Source organism: Castor canadensis, chromosome 3, assembly GCF_047511655.1.
Source record: "Castor canadensis chromosome 3, mCasCan1.hap1v2, whole genome shotgun sequence".
NCBI classification, from domain to species: Eukaryota; Metazoa; Chordata; class Mammalia; order Rodentia; family Castoridae; genus Castor; species Castor canadensis.
The window spans coordinates 189,525,609-189,544,493 of NC_133388.1; the positions used below are offsets into that span (position 1 = coordinate 189,525,609).

Here is an 18,885-nt window from a genome sequence, read left to right on the forward strand (position 1 = left end):
AATGTGCAGTGAGACTCTGCAACCCAGAACTGATCATTGGAGAAGCTGAATTTATACAGAAGAAAACGTCCACTTCCACTGCAAAGAGAAAAATGAAAAACATATCCAGACCTTGCAGAACCACATAAAAAACAACATCAACAATAGAACCTGCCAAGGCAGTAACAGTAATTGTCAAGAGGGAGACATTTCCTCATTTCTTCTTTTCACTTTCAAAGTTGGTCTCATGTTTCTCCAGCTCTTTCTCCTACAGATGCCAACACCCAGACAACAACCCTTGGAAAAATGTAGCAGATGAGGCAGGAGCAGTTGGAAGGAATTTATGGTGGCCCTAAGACCCTGGCCACAGTGTACATACACCTTCTTACAGTAAGTCTTACAGTAAGCCAGGACTGTTGTGTAGGGATTTGAAGATTTCACTGAGATCCTAAATCAGCTGTCTATGGAGAGACTGTCTGCATGGGCCTCACATGACCACAGGAGCCAATTAAAAGCCGAGAGGTCTCAGAAGAGGAGGGGAATAAGGGAACAGAGGTGGGAGGAAGACAGAAAAGGAGAGGAGAGGAGAGACAAGAAGGGAAGGGGGAAGGGAAGAAAGAAACTTAAGGAAGTCAGGGTGGTTGTCTCTAAGTATGTTTATCACGTCTGCATTTTTCATAAAAGCACCATCGCCTAACACACATGTCAAATTCAGTTCAGGTAGTGATGGGTATGTAAGGGTCCAAAATATCATTTAACCAAGTTGATACTAGAAATCTCACTAGTCGGTTTGAGAGGCTGAACTGGGCTCGCTGTGCTCCAAGGACTGTTGTCTGATGTGACTCTCACACCCTGGCCCTATGTCAGCATCCATTTCCATGAACAAGCTGGGAACCGTGGCTAACAGCAGCCCTTACCCTTGGGTGAAAAGCAGTATTCGAACTCAGGCCTCTGCCTCCTTCCCAGTGGCATTTGTAACCTGGGCAAGTTGTTCAGTCTCTCTGGGCCTCGGTGATTTTTTCTGGGTGGAGGCAGTCACAATAAAATGATTTGCCACACAGGTTAGGATGGGAGTCCCACAAAATCTCATCCAGGGTAGTGCCAGGTACAAAATATTAGGGATGCTAGCAAAGCCTCTCCTTTATGCTCCTTAAAGGATGGGTCAGGGATGTAGCTTTGACTTTGGAACAGGTTTTCCATAAATTGTGCTCAACAAGAAGTTTACCATGGAATAAATGGTTTATTGTAGTTTATTGACTGTTTAGCTCAAAAGGTACTTTCCTGTCACTCAATAATAATAATAAAAAGTTAAAAAATAATTCCCAGAGAAACCTTGTTCAGGGGTACACACACGGACTCAAAATTGTTGTCTCACTTCAAGTTCAAGTACTTGTCTCCTATTGTTTTTATATGATTAGTAAAGTTAAATCATAAGTATGTGAAAATTTATTTTCTCTCTATCTGCCTATCTGTCTGTTCGTCTGCATCTTCCTCTGCCTATCTGTCTATGTATCTCTCACTAATTCCAGGATTGTTTCTTTAAGGAAAAACATTTCTACCATGAAAAAGATAAAATTGATAAAATATTTATTCATTGTGCCAAAGCATCACTAGGTTCAATCTCTCCCCCTCTCCCTCCCTTCCTCCTCTCTGTTTCTCTCTCTCTCCCCCTGGAGTGGTAGGGGAGACAAAAGCTGTCGAATTCAAACATTGAGAATCACAACTCCAGCAAATTTCACAGCAAGTTAAAAGATCATAAAGTTTCTAGAGAAATATTTTTCTTTTTTTTTTCAAAAGCATGTGCAACTCCCAGAATCCAATCTTCAAGCTCTTAAACATTCTGAACCAAGAGACAGGAGCCACAGGTTTCAGGCATCTTGTGTTCTTTCACTAGTTAGCTAAACTTATTTTCATTTTTCGTGTAATATAGTTCTCCCCAATGTTGGAGCCTCCTCGTTTTTCTGTTTTATTTTGCATATTTTTTTGAAAATGTGTTGGAATCAAACAGAATAGGAAGAAACCAACTTATAACAGCTTTTATTTTTTAAATGGCATTTTGTAAAATGATTTGCTCATTATTCACATTTTCTAACTTTTCTATGTACTTTTGTGCCAAAAAAAGTCTCAAATGTCAGAATCTCATTTGGGGTGTCCCAAGAACTCAACATTTTATTAAAGGTTACTTGCATAAGCCTTTTCTTCTATTAAAATGCTATTTTAATTTTGCTGGAGATGTATAAAAAAGTTAAATCATCACAGGTTAAGTGTCTGGATACAAAGAGACAGAGGTGAGGTGAAGAGAGACTGGGCAGATGCACCAAAAGGAAAGGAGAGAAGGAAATCAGCAAGCAAGGACATGATACTGGGTGCCTGGTAGATTAGACAGGCTCTCTCCCACCCTGGGAGATGCTGGCATGTGCCCAAAGAGCAGGGAAGTTGAACTTCAGAGTGCATAGACATCGAGTCATGCAACAGCAAGTCCAGACACATGCATGCACTTATCCTAAAGAAAAGTCATTGCAGCTGGACAAAAGCTGCCCTTTGAGCCAGACCATCTTTAATTTCCATCAACAAAATGGGAAGGCTCCTCCAAATCTCTGTCCACATCACAGATGTCCTCAGAGCTACATAGTACATGTCAGTGACATAAGATGCACACATGATGTAGACATTTATTCAGAAGATATGTCTCTGTGTATGCACTACAATCAACTGGCTTCCTGAGTTTGGGTGTAAAATGTTGCAGTAATGAATTACACAAATAGGACTCATCTCCATTAGCCCACAGGGCAGCTTGGCCTCCACTTTGTGGGTGGGCATTATTTCCTCCTGATCAAGATTTCAGTTTCCACCGGGGAAGTGATGTTTGAAGGCAAGTAACCAGCTGCTTGGCCCTTAGGAGATGCTTCTCCCATGCACCCAGCATCCTCTTCCTCCCTCTGTGTACCTTCCTCCTACCTCATCCCTCAGCATCCTAGCCTTAGGAGGTGTTTTATATCTGAGGCCCACATGAGATGGGAGAAAGGAGAAACATGAGGCTGAAAACACCCAAAAACCCAAACCTAAGATTTCAATAACTCCAAACTTTGATCGTCCAAAAGACTATGCATCAGGAACGTGTGCCTCCTGGGCTACTGGAAGAATTTTGTGAGCACCTCCATCAGAGCAGTGACCACAGTGCACTGCCACACATGTGATGTTCCCATTCAGCGATGAGATACTTGAATACAGGCGTCACTCCACCCACCTCCAGGTTCTCAGTACCAGCTATTTGACAACAGTTTCAGTCTCAGTTTCCTCTTCTGTAAAATGGAAATCTTAGACCCTCCTGAACCTCAGAGGACAGTGTGACCAGGGTTAGGCATAGCCTCTAGGTCTACAAAGCTACATAAATGAGCTACTTGGATGATCCTGAAATCAGGCTTCCTAATTGGCTCCCCATCCTGGATAACAACTTACTAGAAGCCCAGTGACCCAACTGACTGGCCAATTCCGATTTGAAGTGAGGGCTTTTAAAACCACTTTCTGCCCTTTCATTCTGCAGCCTAATTTCAGCACAGCAGCCAGAGACTCTTTCATACCTATGCTATCTGCCATTCCTTGGGGCTCTCCAGGAGCTTCTCAAGTCCTCTAGAGTCCAGGTCAAGGCCCTACACTGCCTCCAAGACCTGGGCCACCTCAGCTCCCTTCTGGCCTCTTATGTAGCTGACCCCATTCCTGGCTTTGTGCTCTTACCATTTGGCCCATGCTGACTTTCTGGGTGCTTCCCTAACACTGTAAATCCCTCGTCAGTTCTTCTTCAACCCACCTCCCATGTGGATCCTGAGTGGATGATGTGGAGAGCAAGGGCTTCACAACCAGACTTCCTCTAGTGTATCTTGGCTCCTCTAAGGCCCAGCAAGGGGTGTCTCTAAGCCCCCGTTTCCTTACCTGTTACTTGGGAACACTGACAACCCAGCAACAAGGGAAAGACATGTTGCTTTGGTAAGAAAGACAACCATACAGCTTCATCCAAATGTGGAACAGGGTCTGGAGAAACAGAAAGGGCAGGCTTTCCGCAGCCTGGTGCTGTGTCTGAACACACACCACTACTTTGAATCCCTTTCCCTACTCTTTTCTTTACATGGTCTCACTTGCTCTTTCACTGTGACCTTCAAAGTTTCTTCCATACGCAGACCTTTGGTGCTATCTCAGCACCAAACCTACAGATGATGCAACCAGATTCAGGATAGTCAAGCTGAGAAAGCATCAACTTGGCTTCGTAAGAGTAGAGCAGCAAGGCCATGGGTGGGTTGGGGAAGGGAAAGGGAGAACAGCAAGATAGTTCTGCCGGGGGGCAAATCTACATTTGAACACCTGTCAGACTTGGGGCTGGGAGCCAGGGCTGCAGCCCCAGACAAGAAGCAATGAACCTGGAGACTGGCTGAGGGTCTCTGCAGCTGGTGACTTCCAAGGATAGCACAGAGAGAAGGCTCAATTTCATCAGATGGAGAGATAAAAACATATCCTGCTACTGGAATGCCTGTATCCCTTTCATCTCCAAAAATATGGATTTTGGCAATACCAAGAATTGGGTAGAAGGTGATACTGGGGTTTGAACTAAGGGCCTACTCCTTGAGCCACTCCACCAGCCCTTGTTGGTGAAGGGTTTCTTCAAGGTAGATTCTCGTGAACTATTTGCCTGGGCTGGCATTGAGCCATGATCCTCCTGATCTCTGCCTCCAAAGTAGCTAGGTTTATAGGCATGAGCCACTGGTACCCAACAGAAGGGAGCACTTTTAATTACAACTATATCTGCAACTGAAAACCTATAAAAGATTGTCCTTTTGGCACACCCCCCCCCAAACCTCCTCCTCATAACTGTGGGGTTGCAAGTGGCTTATGCCTCTTGCTGCAACACTTCCACCAGGACTAACCTGAGATGGGGAGGGACAGTGGCTAGCTACATTTGGTCAGGGAGACCAGGCCAGGCACTGGGGAATCCAGAATCTGAAACTATCAGCACACTGCATGATTTTGAGCAAGAGGGCTGGCCCAGGCTTCCCAAAGCCTCTGGATCTTTAGTTTGCATTAGCAAATCCCTAGCAAAGAGTAGGTAATTGCTTTCTCCTTGTGGCCCTTTGCATAAAGGTAGGCCTGTTCCCGTGGAGTTGGAAACAGGGCATAGGCTTTAGAATGCCCATCCTGGAGACCACCCTGTTCAGAACTCTCCCTTGCTGGAGGGTGTCATGAGGATGAAGATGAGGGGATACATGGGACTAAGTCATCTGAGTATGGGACCATCCTTCTATTTCTTTCTACCTATGACCTGTGGAGTGTCAACTTTTCTCCTGGCTTAACCAGAAAAGCCTAGCTGGAGAATTGGGCCTTATGACCAGGCCACCTCCCACGCTGCACTGTGTCTGGTGGTAAATGACTTGCCTGCTGCTGGTGAGCAATTAGACTGAGTATATTCTCTTATTATTTTTCTTATAAAAGACAAACCATAGCAAAATGCAAACCTTCAGTATATTTTAATTCAGTGAAACACTGAAGATTGTTATTGTTGGGTACAATCTTTCATGTCTCCCAGCAGAGCCTAGAATGACCTAACAGGTTGATTAGGAATGCTTTCCTGGGCTCATTTGAAGACCTCTTTCAAAATCATTTCTAATCGATAGAGCACAAGGGAATTTTAGGGCAGTGAAACTATTTCATGTGAACTTGTACTGATGGATAAATGTTATTATGCATTTGCTCAAACTCATAGACCTAACTATACAACACAGAGAGTGAACTATATGTAAACTCTGGCCCTTAGTGAATAATATTGTATCACTGTTGGTTCATCAGTTACAACAAATGTGCACACTAATGCAAGATGTTAGTAAGAGGAAAAATTACGTATGGAGGGGGAAGTGGTGCATGGGACCTCTGTATTCTGTTTATTTTTTCTACAAACATAAAACTACACCATAAAATAACATGTATTAATTTAATTTTTCCAAGGCAAGAAAATGTCTAAATGAGGACTTGTCTCTGAGAAAGCCATGCCACTGGGTTACCCCAAGGGTCCCTGGCAGCCCTCACTCCCCAGCTGGTCCAGTGGCATCCTCTGAGTAGCATCCTCTACCTCTGTAGTTGGATGTTCTCCCACGGCCTCTCCAGCTTGAGTCGTCCACGCCTTCTGTGTTCAGATAGGCAGCACATTCCTGCCCTCCAGTGAGCAGGCTACTCCACATTGGAGCAAAAGCCATTTTGAGTCCATTAATTAGCAGCTGGAATGTTTTTAAGCAGCAGGTAGGCCAGGGCTGCAGGTGGGTGTTATTGTGTCTCCTCTTCATGCCTCAGAAACATGCCTTATTAAGGAACCCGAATGATCCCCCCAAACTGTGAACTGGTGAATTTGGAAAAACTCAAGGAAAAAAGTATTCTAACTTCCTTTCTACTGGCCAATGCCTATGAATCCCTCAGACCTCAGGCTAAGGCTTATTCCCCCTGGAAGATTGCTTTGACGGCTCCATACAGAGCTCCTGATTTGTCCCTGCAGTGTTCCCAGAGTGTCCAAGCTCACCCTGCTGAAGGTAATCCTCTCCACAGTGGTCTTCTTTGCTAGTCTGATGGATCCTAAAAAGAACAGGGACCTTGTTTATTTATCTTTTGGACACATCAGGAAATATGCCACAGCCTAGCTTATTCTCCTAGAGCCTCACCACAGGGCCCTAGTCACAGGGTGGGCACAGTGCTATCCCTTCTGCAGGGCTACTCTTGAGGCACTTCCCCGACTCTCATCTGATGGCCATGTGCCACCATGTGCCCCTCCATAGAACTGCCCAAGTCTCAGATTTGCTCATCTCTCCTACTCTTCCATAAACTCAGCCAGTAGAGAGATGGGATGGCACAGGGGAGTTTCCATCAAAGAAAAGGAATCAAGTATAAGTACACTCTATGGGTCAGTGGTCCTGGATGGACAGAAGGGCCACACCTCTGAATCTCCAGGGAGGTGGGCTCCTGCCATCTGACATGATGCCTCTTGATGGCCCTCCTTCTCTGGCCAAAATTTGGGATGGTTATTTGATGTGTCAGCTTGGCTAAGGACAGTCCCCAGTTATCAACCAAACATTAAATATTGCCTGTACAGTAAGTTGTTGCTGCTGCTGTTGTTTTGCAGTACTAGTGGTCAAGCTCAGCCTCACACTGGCCAGGCAGGCACTCTACTACTTGGGCCACTCCACCAGCCCCTTTTTGTGTTGGTTACTTTCATGATAGGGTCTCATGACTATTTGCTGGGGCTGGTTTCAGACCGTGATCCTCCTGACCTGCCTCTTGAGTAGCTAGGATTGAAGCATGAGCCACTAGTGCCCAGCTTTGCAGATAAGCATTTATTGCCATGGTTGAAGTCCATCATCAGTCGATCTTAAGGAAGATTATCTCAGAGAGTTTGGGTGAGTCTGATCAATCATTTGAAAGGTCTTGATGGCAGAGCTAAGGCTTCCCTGATAAAGGGGAAATCCTGCCTTTGGATGGGGGCTTCTGTCTAGGCCATGACCTCCAGTTGCCCTTCCTTACAGCCTCTCACAAGGATTCTGTGACACCCAATCACAGAGATTCCTAATACGTATTCCCTCTGCCATCCAGGGCCTGCTTCTTTCTTGGCTCAAGCAAAAACTAAAGCTCTTGACTAGTCACCACAGCTCCACCATGGGACATGCAGGTGGATGAAAAAAGGAAGGGACTCGGTATTCATCTAGCATTTTATATAAGCACATGGAACTTCATATGCCAGAAGCATTGGTCTTGACCTTCACAACAACCTCCTTGTCCCAATTCTCAAGAAGAGAAGAAGGGAGACTCCCAGGCATTGACTTATCACCACCACCTTTAAGAAACTAAAGGACATATGAGAGCAAATCCACACTTCCTGCCCCACAGGGCCTGGGGAAAGTAAGGGAGGATTGCTGAAAAGGGACAGGGAACACTAAGAGAGCAACATGTGCCATTAGGTAACTTTCTATTCATTGAAAGTGTGCTACCGAGCTGCCTCTAGGTGATATTTCAAAAAGTGGCCAGAGAAGAGACACTGGCTTCTGCCGAATATGCAAGAGCTGTCAGTTCCCATGCTGTGGGAAGCTATTACAGCTGTGAAAAATTGCCAGTTCCACAAAGAGCAGTTCTGAGACATTTTGAGTCCTGAGGTCCCCCTCTCATTCTAGCTCTAGCACCCAGCCACTCAGAGCCCTGAAGAATGCAGTTTCTTTCCAAACACTCCTTTGTGTATTTGGTTTCTGGGGGAGAGCTGCTGGGACTCATTTTCCCAATACTTGGGCTGTGAACTTCAGGATGTCATTGGCTGGTGAGCATTCCACTCCACCCCAGAACCCTGACATGGTGCCCTCTCTGTGTCAGCGGCTTCACTGGGGCAACAAAGTGGGCTATAAAGGTGAACAGGAGTCTGTAGCTTATGGTGGAGACAGTCAGATAACCATATCGTGCTATCATAGGGTCCAGTGTTTTCTTCATTCCACCATTTCTTTATGCAGCAAACCCTGCAGATTTGGTACTGGAGTGCTGGAGTGTCCCCTCCATAGGGACATTCCAACACAGATGGAGGACAGGACTCCAGAGCAGATGGGATGAGGGCACAGCTCCTGTTCTGAAAACTTTACTTCCTAACTGCCTGTACGTCAGGAGAGGCAATGCAAGCTAACATTCAGGCACGCCCCAGGTGGGTGGTCACATGTGGGCGACTTCAGTTCTCTATGCATTTGTGAATTGGGAGTGCTCATGCCAAAATCTCCAGCTTCATAAGGCTGTGGTGAGGGTGAAAACTGCCAGTAAAAGGAAGGGCACTGTTTCAAAATATTAACCCCAAGTACTGCCTGGATTCTGACCAGTCAGAACAGAGGGTGGCTTTGGTGACTGGGGAAGGACACTTTCCTTGCTGTGTCATGTGACAGAATATGCAAGATGAGAAAAAAGGAACAAGATAATTTAATGTGGTGGGAAGATAATTTAATGAGATATTCACCTTTAAAGGAGAAAGATAAAGTGAGCTTATTTTTCTTCCCCTTTTTGTTAAAAAGGTTTTAGTAGCTGGGTGTGGTGGTACAAGCCTGTAACCCCAGCACTCAGGAGGCTGAGGGAGGCAGACTGAGAGTTCAAGGCCAGACTGGGCCACGTAGTGAGGTCCTTTCTCAAAAAAATTATAAAAAATTTAGGAGGTGAATATGGTGAAATATTATGTACTCATGTATGAAAATGGAAAAATGAGACCTGCTGAAACTGTTCCAGGAAAGGGGAAGGAGAAATAAAGGAGAATGATGGAGGAGGTGAATTCAACTATGATATACTGTAAGAACTTTGGTAAATGTCACAATGTATTCCCAGCACAACAATAATAAGAAAAGATTAAGAAACTTACTTGTATATTTAAGGTATACAACATGCTACCACATGACATATACACACGCATATATACACATACATGCAAACATACACATACATATAAACACGAACGCTTCAGTGGAACAAGTTACCCATTTTCCCTCCAGTCGTAAGCAGCTACAATCTACTCCTGATTAGCAAAAGTCCCTGCATATGATTCACAGTTGTCAACTGTAGTCTTCTATAGTCTTCAGAGTGAACAGCCAACCTTTCAACCTGTTCCTTTTATGAACTGAGTTAGCTCCTTCCCTCTGCCCAGCTCTGAGGCTGGGCACCTTTGTTTCCAACTTCTCAAACCAAACCCGTTGGCTTTTCTCTCTGTCGGTAAAAGTGAAGGCTTAGAGACAGGTTAAACTGGATTTATTCAGATTAAAGTGGATTCAAAATAAACCACTACAGGTAGCAACTGTTGCACCTAAGAACTGAGTGGTGTTTCACCCAGGCTTCAATTCCATCCTGGAATCAAGGCAGCATGTACTTTTATCTCCTGGCCATCCTGTCCCCATTTCTCTCCTCTCTGATCCTACCCAGAGCTATTCCTTCTCCCTGGAACACTGTTGTCCAAATTCTGTGCCCACTTCCTTCCCCTGCCACAGCAAGGTATGCCCCTGATGAAAGCACCAGATCCTGGCTACCACTGCTACCTGGCTAGTGGTTCCCAAACCTCTGCCACCCTCACTACCTGAAAAGCCTGTCAAAAAATAACTTCTTTGTGCCACCTCCAGAGTACAACTCAGAAATCATGCTTTCCACATGTTCCCTGAGCCACTGAAGCTCAAGTAGCCCCAGTCTATACCTGAGAAGCTCCGCTGAGGGAAGTGGGCAGCTGGTCTGTGGGTGGTGTGCAGTTCCAGCTCCTGAGTTCATGCAAGATGGGGAGGGGGGCGCCACTAAACACAGGCTGATGACAGGCTGCCTACCAGAAGTTGCCGGGTGGGTAAATACATTAAAGTGGTGATAATGGACTCATTCACGCACCCACCCACCCATCCAGCCACTGAACTAATAATTAAGGTACACACTGAAGGGCTATAAAAAGTATTGTACACACTATAAAGACTGGCTAACATCTTTTTGTTGTTTATTTCCTTGTTTCCTTGTCTTTAATCATCATGGACTAAATCAAGAAGTCTGTTTTTCAAATGCAGGATGTGGAATGGTTTTTCAAAAATTCTCCCCAGAAAGCTTCAGTCTATTCCTTCATAGAAACGCTCAAAATTCAAGGATGTCTCATACCTGTCTGCCAAATGCTGGAACAGTCAGGGTAAGTTCTGCCCCACCACCTGAACTGCATCTTCTTGACCTTCAACACAGTGACTAGCTGGCCCTGTCCCCTGTGCTGGGCCTAGGGGACACAGGGATTAATTTAATATGGGTCCTGTGGGAGGCAGACTTGTAAGACAGACCCACGAGATTTGCATTCTTAGTGTGTGTGCCCTGTACCATGCCCTCCCCTTGAGGGAGCAGGACCTGTGAACATGACAGACTAGCTCTCCTAGGCTTATTTTATTTGCATGGGAGAAGGAATTTTGCAAATATAATTGAGGACCCACCCAGTCAACTTTGAGTTAGTTAAAACGTTGGTTATTCTGGGTGGGCCTTACTTAATCTGGTGAGGTCAGAGAATCAAAGCGATGCCACGTAGGAGAGGGGGGTGTGCGGCAGCAAATAGCCCTTATTGTCCAGGAGCTGAAAATGAACTCCGGTTGCCAACCGGCAAGAGAGCAGGGCCTCAGTCCCACAACCACCACGAAGTGAATTCCAACAACAGCCGCTGAGCTAGGAAGAGGGCCGTGGGCCTCAAAGGAGACCCTGTCCTGAGGACACCTCCATTTTTGCCTCCTGAGATGCTGGCTGACACACAGTACCAGGACTCCCAACCTATGGAATCCGTAGTGGGCATTTTAAGCTCTCAATTGCGGTGGTTTGTTACACAGCTGTAGAAAAACACGTCTCTTTCCCCAAGTTGCTCACAGGCCCCTAGCACTGAGGCCAAGCCAGTCATCACTATGTGACATTGTTTCAAAGGCTACAGCCACTCACAGATTTGTCACTTTTCAAACACTGAGCCAAATTTGCCTTCCTTCAGAGTTTTTGTTACTTCTCTCTAATCTACTTGGCTTATTTCATCTACAAACTTGTACAGAGATCAGATTCCATGCCTAACACTATGCTGGACCCCAGGGATCCAAGATGACCCAGATACAGGTCCGATTCTCTGACCTTGACCCAAAGTGTCTTTCCCAACCTTGGGCAGCCCACTGATGCCCCAAATCCAACATAAATACTACCTTGTTTATTCAAGTCCATAAGTCTCCCATCAAAACAAGCAGCTTCGTGTTCAGCATTTCCATAGTGGGTCTCAGATAGCACTTTTCGATTCTGCTCTGCACTCTAAGAACACGTGTGTGTGTGTGTGTGTGTGTGTGTGTGTGTATGTGTGTGTAACTGGACTGTGAGTACCTTGTGGACAGGGATTCTCACTCATTATCTGTTTTTGCTTAGGAAATATCAGATAAATAATGAACACCTGATCTAATCACCTTGCATCACCCTATCGACTAGTCCTGGCTCTACCTACTTAGAAATGGAGGAGAAACACTTTAGGGGAGACACTGAAGCAGTTGGAAATGCAGCCCACTTATAAGCTTATATAAGCTGAGGATGGTGGTGCATACCTGTAAACCCGAACACTCTGGAGGCTAAAGAAGTAGGATCTTGAGTTCAAGGATGGACTGGGCTGCATAGTGAGACCCTGTCTTAATAAATAAATAAATAAATAAGACTGGGCTAGCTTGATGCCCATAGTTAACCAGCTCACTTAGACTAGTTATCCCTGGCCACAATTAAGGTGGCCTTTGCTTATGCAAAGGGCAATTTTTTAAGTGTTATGTATAAAATTAATTTTTATCAATCATATCATACTTTTAAAGTGAGAACTCACTTAAAAATGTTTGATTACATCATTAATTTGCAAAGGACTTAAGATAAGTTAAAATAAATAGAGCATGTAACAGTGAAATTAATGGCTTTTCAAAAAGAGAGTTTAAATGATTGGGAAGGAGGAGAAAGAGAGGCCAAGTGAACGCAACAAAAAAAAAATCCCCACACTTCTTGAAAACCAAGACAAATAGGGAAAGACACTAGACATCTAGCTCCTGCTGCCCCCTGGGAAGAAGTCCCTCCACCTGGAGAGAGAAACCTGTCCTTGAGGCTCAATGACAGGGTCCCAGGGCAGATTCCAGATGGGAATGCATTGTAGGAACAGTACCTGTCATGGTACTGGGCACACAGGACAAGTGGCCTGTCACCAGAAGCGTTGTCATCACTTTCTTTTTGTGTAGGTTCTCAAAGAGAGTTGGGAGAACAAAACACTGTATCTCTAACCACAACTCTGCAGATTTTCAGAGTTCTACTTTTCCAGCATGACTCTGGGATACACTGAGTTCCCCAAATGCCAAGGTCATGTCATCCCATGGTAACTCAGGAGAGACATTTTCAGAGACTGCTTAGCTAATTTATAGATGGTGTGACAGATGGCAAAATGGGACTCTTTTGCTTTGGTCTCAGCCAGGACTTAGTATATCAGCTACTGCCTGCCCCCACTTTTCAAGGGGAGGTGCAGACCAGTGCATCTCTGGCCTCACTGAACACACAAAGCACATGGGCATCTTGTTCCAGCAGCTTTGGCTCCTAGGTCTGGAGTGGGCCTGAGAAACCCCATTTCTGTCTCACTGATCCTAGTTGGACATGGCTGTTTTAAGCAGCAGGTGCTGGACCAGCTAAACTAAACAGGTCTGCCTGAACTCTGGTTGTGAGACCCAAACCCCCAGCTACTGTAAATGGCCAGTAACCCATAAAAGGAGTGGGAAGCTCTGAATGTCTGCCATGACTGGGGAGTAACAAACCACCTCACCATCACCATCACCACCATCACTATCACCATCATCACCACTATCATATTAACTTCATAATCACCGTGATTATCGCCACCATTGTTACCATCATTGTCACCATCACCATCAGGGCCACACACAGCATGAGGCCCCCTCCTGCTCCACCTCCCTCTCTCTCCAAGTTCCCACCTATGGGAACTACAGGCAGGCCCCAGTCTGGACATGTTTCCTACACTAAGATCATTCCTGGCACTCAAAACCTCCACAGCACTGTCAGTTCACTAAGGGCACAGACAGGCTGTGGGCTGTAGAATTTCACCACAGGACAGTGGCCCAGCTTCCCAAGTGGTGGAAATGGGCAGTGGGGAGATGACAAAATAGTTCCTGCTTCTGCCCCAGGGGTTCACCCTATTCAATGAACCACTTATGCCACCTGCTTTTGAGCACTGATTCAGGACCAGCTGGCCTTGTGGGCCTTAGGCCACTAGAGTTTGACCCTGAGTCTCACTCCAGCATCATTTCTTACTGACATCACCACGGAAGGTTCACCCTGTGGTCCTCCATGGCTGGAGTTGTCTGAAGCAGCTGGTACTCATTCAAAAGCCTCTAGGTGGTTCCTGAAAAGCATTATAAAATGTTGCTTCTCCAACATGAAAGAGATTTGAATTCACTAAGGATGGTGATTAAAATTGCAAGCTCTGCCCCCAGGAAATCCTAACTCAGTAAAACTCCACAAGACTCAGGAACCTGCCTTTTATCCTTTCTTCCAGATGATTCTAACTTAGGTGACCCACAAAGCACAACATTTTGAGGAAGAAACCCAGAAAGGCTATTAGAAGGAAAGGAAGCGGAGTGGACATTTCTGTCCCCAAAGTGCACTAAACCATCACCAACCAGAGTCCAAGCTCAGGGTTCTAGGAATGTTTTAAGGCAGGTAACAAAAATCCTTTGGTGAACATCACTGGTCACCTGAGCCACTGAACATAAAGGATGTGAGCACATTCATGCCTTCCATGTTCAAGTCCTTGCTTAGCCAATGACAGCACCCAGGGCAAGAACCTACAAAAACTCACAGAAAAGGTGGAGGACATGGTGATGCCCTCATGAGATGCTGGTACAGAAGGGAGGACAGAGTGGCCACCATCGCCTGCCCTCACCAGCCCTAGTACAGCAGGGAGAGGACACATTGGGAGTCATATGCGCTATCTGTGGGTGAACCCCAGCTGCAAAACAGGGCTCTGCAGTGATTCCAGCCAAAACTCAGCCTCTGTTGACCTCAACCACTGAAAGCAAAGTGATACTGAGCTGAGCTGAGAGGCAGCCTTGACTAATCTCTCAGTGCATCAGCTTTGGGGCTCCCTCCCTTCCCGTCACCTCACAGTGTGTGCAACATACCAGGTGCTCAAGAAATATTTGTCAAACAGATAAAAGGATGAGCAGATGGATCAGTGGATATGTGAGTGAATGGATGAAAGCACAAACTTATCTCCAAGTATCCAAGTTTTTCTTCCACCCATTCTATATGATGCAGCCTGCTCTGGTTATAAAACAAAGGATGTCACGCTCCACTTCTGTCACCACCCTTCATTGGTTCCCATCACCAGATGTGGAAACGCTCTGAGCAAGACCATGTGCAAAACTGTCAAGGTGTGCCAGGGCTTCCACAGGCCAGCTCCTACCTGTACTTCAGATAATCCTCTGTTGATAGTTTTCTAAAAAAAAAATACAGTGCTGATTTGTGTTCCTCAAAATCCTACTTTATCTAGGTTACTACAGGTCACCTTCTAAATGTCAAGTTAATTATCACCTCCTCAAGGAGGCCTTCCCTGACTGCCTCAGGCTGAGTGATGTAGCTTTCAATTGGCAATTATTTATTAAATTCCTACTCTAGGTCAGCAACCCTTCTTTTGTGTTTTCCAAACATTCTGTACAGATCTGCATTGATTTCTGTGCTCCCATGCCTCACACAGAGCACAGTAGGAATACAACCTCTGCGGGAAGAGTTAATAAACTGATCTTATAATCCCCAGGAGACAGATGTTCCCCAATGGTTAAGGCACTTTCAAGCGTTGTCACGGACACTGCAAGATGGAAAATACCTCCTTTTCCTCCAGAACAGAACAAAGCTTTTGCCCCATATGGCGCCGGCAGCAGATTCGCCTCCTCCTTTTGCAGAAGCTGAGGTTCCCCCCACCCGTCTCCTCCAAGAAGCAGGGCTTCCTCAGCGTGTCTGTGTGTCCCGCTGTCTGCAGTCAGTCCACGTGACTGGGGAATCCCATCTGCTCCCGCGCACGCCCACCCGTGACAGATGAATTCATCTGCAGAGCTTGCCAGGAGCAGCCCTGGGAGGAAGGGAGCAAGAAGACTGCGAAAGATGAATTATTCATGCAACGAGAAGCTGTCTTGGCCCTCCAGCCAGGAAGAGCACCCCTCCTTTACTGGTGGGTCCCCCTGAACGAGGTAGTAATGAATAACCACAGCCTTCACCACACACCCTGTTGGGAGAACAACCTACACTGTGTCGCTTGTCATTTTTACAACAGCCCCTCAGGGGAAGGAGGAGTCATGGACCCCATTAATAGATGAGGGATCATCAGTGTAAAAGGGGTGGGGGGGAGCCCCCAGGCCTGGTCCTCCAGGTTTCTCTGGTCTCCAGGTCCTCCCTGCCACCGCCACCAATAACAGGGGAGAAAGGGAAGCCCCGGGAAAGCCTAGGGTCCCCTCCAGCAGAGCTGGGAAACCCCTGGCCTCCCCTCACCCCCCTGGATGTAGCACTGGGAGTCACGCAGCAGGGAGGTGACTCGCTGAGAGGCCGCCTAGCCTAGCCCTATGCAACTGCTATTCCCAGCAGCCTCTCTCCCAAAGAAGCCCTGTCGCAGTTGATACAGCTGAATGGATGATTTTGGAGGGTAGGCATGCGGTTAGGTTTGGCTAAGGAGAGAAAGGAAGGAATCCCAGGGAGCTGGAGAGGAAAGAGGAGGACGCCCCCAGGAGCTATGCCCCTGATACAACTGCTAATGTCCAACCCTGTGACACTGACAGGATCCTTTTAAGAGAGGAATAAAAACAAAAGCAGGCTTGAAGCGGGCTCTGGGGGGAGCTCTGCTTGTTAGGATTTTATGCCTCTTCTTGCTCACCAGGGGGTTGGAGTCATTTAGGACATCACATGCACTGCCACAGAGCAGAAATAGGCAAACAGGAACCGAGGCGTGACAAAGAGTGGAGAGCACATGTCTGAATGAGGAGGGATGGGTTGAGAGCAGCCCACTGAGGGCTCTAAGCCTCAAGACACACCCTGCACCTGGGGACAAGCTCCAAGATGCTGGGCCATGTCTCAGCCTCACTCTGTTGTTCTCTGGTTGGACTGAGGCACCTCATAAGAACAAAGGAAATTAATGGCCACCAAACCTAGAGTGGCCGCAGAAATTCAAGTGTAAGGACTCAGTGGCCTCTGCTCTAGCCTGGCCCAGAGCAGTGATGCCAGAGTAGGGTTGCTGCCACTCTGGCCTGTGAGGTGTCCCTGTCTAGGATTCCCTCTGACATAACCCCTGTTGCTTTCCCTCTGTCTCCTTGAATTTGGGAATTCCTGCTGTCAGGGCTAAGCCTTACCCACCCCTGGCTGCTGCACCAAACAGCAGTGACATCCAGCCTAGAGACATATCTGAGCAGCTACAGTACACAGGGACCCTGGCTGCTCTGCAAACTGCAGGCTCAGATGGGATTCCGTTTCTATCAGTGCTCTGTCTGCAAAATTCTAACAGCAGGGACCAGCCACGCATTCTGCAGGCAAGAAAAACCGGTACTAAGGAGCAAAAGATACCTTACCTATTATGCTGGTCTGTGACCTCTCCAAGGGCAAGAAGTACTGCAGTACTTCTGTGGTGTGAACATTCCATGGGAAAAGAAGAAACAATCTTTAAAAAGCACTGGGGCTGATGCTTTTAACCAAGAAATTGGGAAACACTGATCCACACTATCCACACATACCATGGTATGGCTGTGAGCCAACAACCAGCCATGCCCTCAATTTTCAGAAAGGAACAGAGGCTCAGGGAGGTCACACGGCTTGCCCCAGACCACAGTGGTGGAGTTGAACTAGGACACAGGCCTGAGGATGCTGGCTCTAGTTAAGACACCTTTCATCTGTGGGAAGGAGATCTTTGTCTTGGGTTACTCGAGTATATTGTTGTTTAAATTTGATGTTTCTAAGCCAGAAAGGCTATTTCTTCTGTAAACAATAAATTCAGATCTATAAATCTTCATTGCTGAAATGGTATTTCTCTCAGCACAGTTTACCTTCTCTTTAAATCCCAAACTGGGCCTCCTCCTTGGAATTTTAAAATTTGTTTTCTTCTTGGAATTCCAAACTTACCAGGACTTAATCATTCATAAATTCACTCGAGAGGCAGGAACACTGAGTGGCTATACCTGTATCAGTTGTCAGTCACAGAGACTGCAGCCAGGAAGAAGATGGAGTCTGCCCTACAAGGGAGGTAGTGCCCAGGCTGGGTTTACTCCAGAAAGGAGGCTCAGAAAGCCAAGGGAAATGAGAGAAAAGAAAGCTGGGGAGTATTTGCAGGCAAAGCCAACTCTAGGCTGCAACTTAAAAGCCACAAAGCTCTCCTGCTGGGTGAGCCAGAGGAAATCTAAGCAGAAGGGCTTCCCTGAGCAGATGTAAGTGGCCTGGGGGCCAGAGGCGCCAACAGCTCTCTTCTGTCTTAGAAATCACCACAGTTATTCAGTCCCCTTCTGCCTGAAGAGCCCAGCCAAAACAGATCAGACTCCTGTTTAACTTGGCAAGATACATATGTCCAGGTCCTAGGAACTCAAATGCAGGCACGGGGGGATGGGGATAGAGTAAGGGACTGTTTGAAAAGGTGGGCAGGGGGTGAGGGGAAGGGAAATCAAGGAGGAACAGTACAGGCCTCTGGAGTGGGCAAGAGCAGAGAGCTGTTACTCCCTCTACTCCTGAGGGGGCAGGACTGGGAGTAGATATCAGAACCCAGATTAGCTGTTAACTGACTGCGGTGAGGGCTCCCTTTAGGTCTGACCAAACCAACCCAGCAGGCGGCAACCAAGTCTCCCAGCTGTCACCTGTAATTATCTATGGTCAACTATGAGTAAAAGTCACAGGAGCACTGGTGGAACACACAAGATCAGTCTCTTGCAGTACAGAGCAGGTGGCGGGTGGATAAAACAGAAAATACCCAGAACATAGATGGTTGTGGGAGATATGGACCCTCTTCTCCTCTCCCCCTCCTTTCCTTTTATTTATTTATTTTTTTTTTTGGTGGTACTGGGCCTTGAACTCAGGTCCTCTCACTTACTAGGCAAGTATTCTAGCACTTGAGCCATGTCCCCAGCCCTTTTATGCTTTTGATTTTTCAGGTAGGGTCTGGAGTTTTTGCCCGGGACCAGCCTTGGACCATGATCCTCGATCTTCCTAGCTACACCTCCCCATAGCTGGGATTACAGAAGTGTACCACAGTGCACTGCCCAAACTTGCCTCTTAATGGACTTCATGGAATATGTGGGAACATTTGGGCAATGCAAACGAAGCCAAGCTACTTAAAAACTCATCCTGGAA

General features: G+C 46.5%; 1 protein-coding gene and 1 long non-coding RNA gene across 2 annotated transcripts in view; both read right to left on the bottom strand.

Annotated features, from left to right (window-relative positions):
- The window catches only part of Kcnq3 (potassium voltage-gated channel subfamily Q member 3), a 305,224-nt gene that overhangs the window by 235,320 nt on the left and 51,019 nt on the right, over positions 1-18,885 (bottom strand). The gene's annotated exons all lie outside the window — the stretch shown is intronic.
- LOC141421747 (uncharacterized) overlaps positions 1-18,885 on the bottom strand; it is an 87,161-nt gene that overhangs the window by 21,790 nt on the left and 46,486 nt on the right. Inside the window, exon 1 of the long non-coding RNA XR_012446449.1 lies at positions 1-18,885. This exon is cut by the window's right edge and continues 46,486 nt beyond it. This is a non-coding gene — a long non-coding RNA (uncharacterized lncRNA).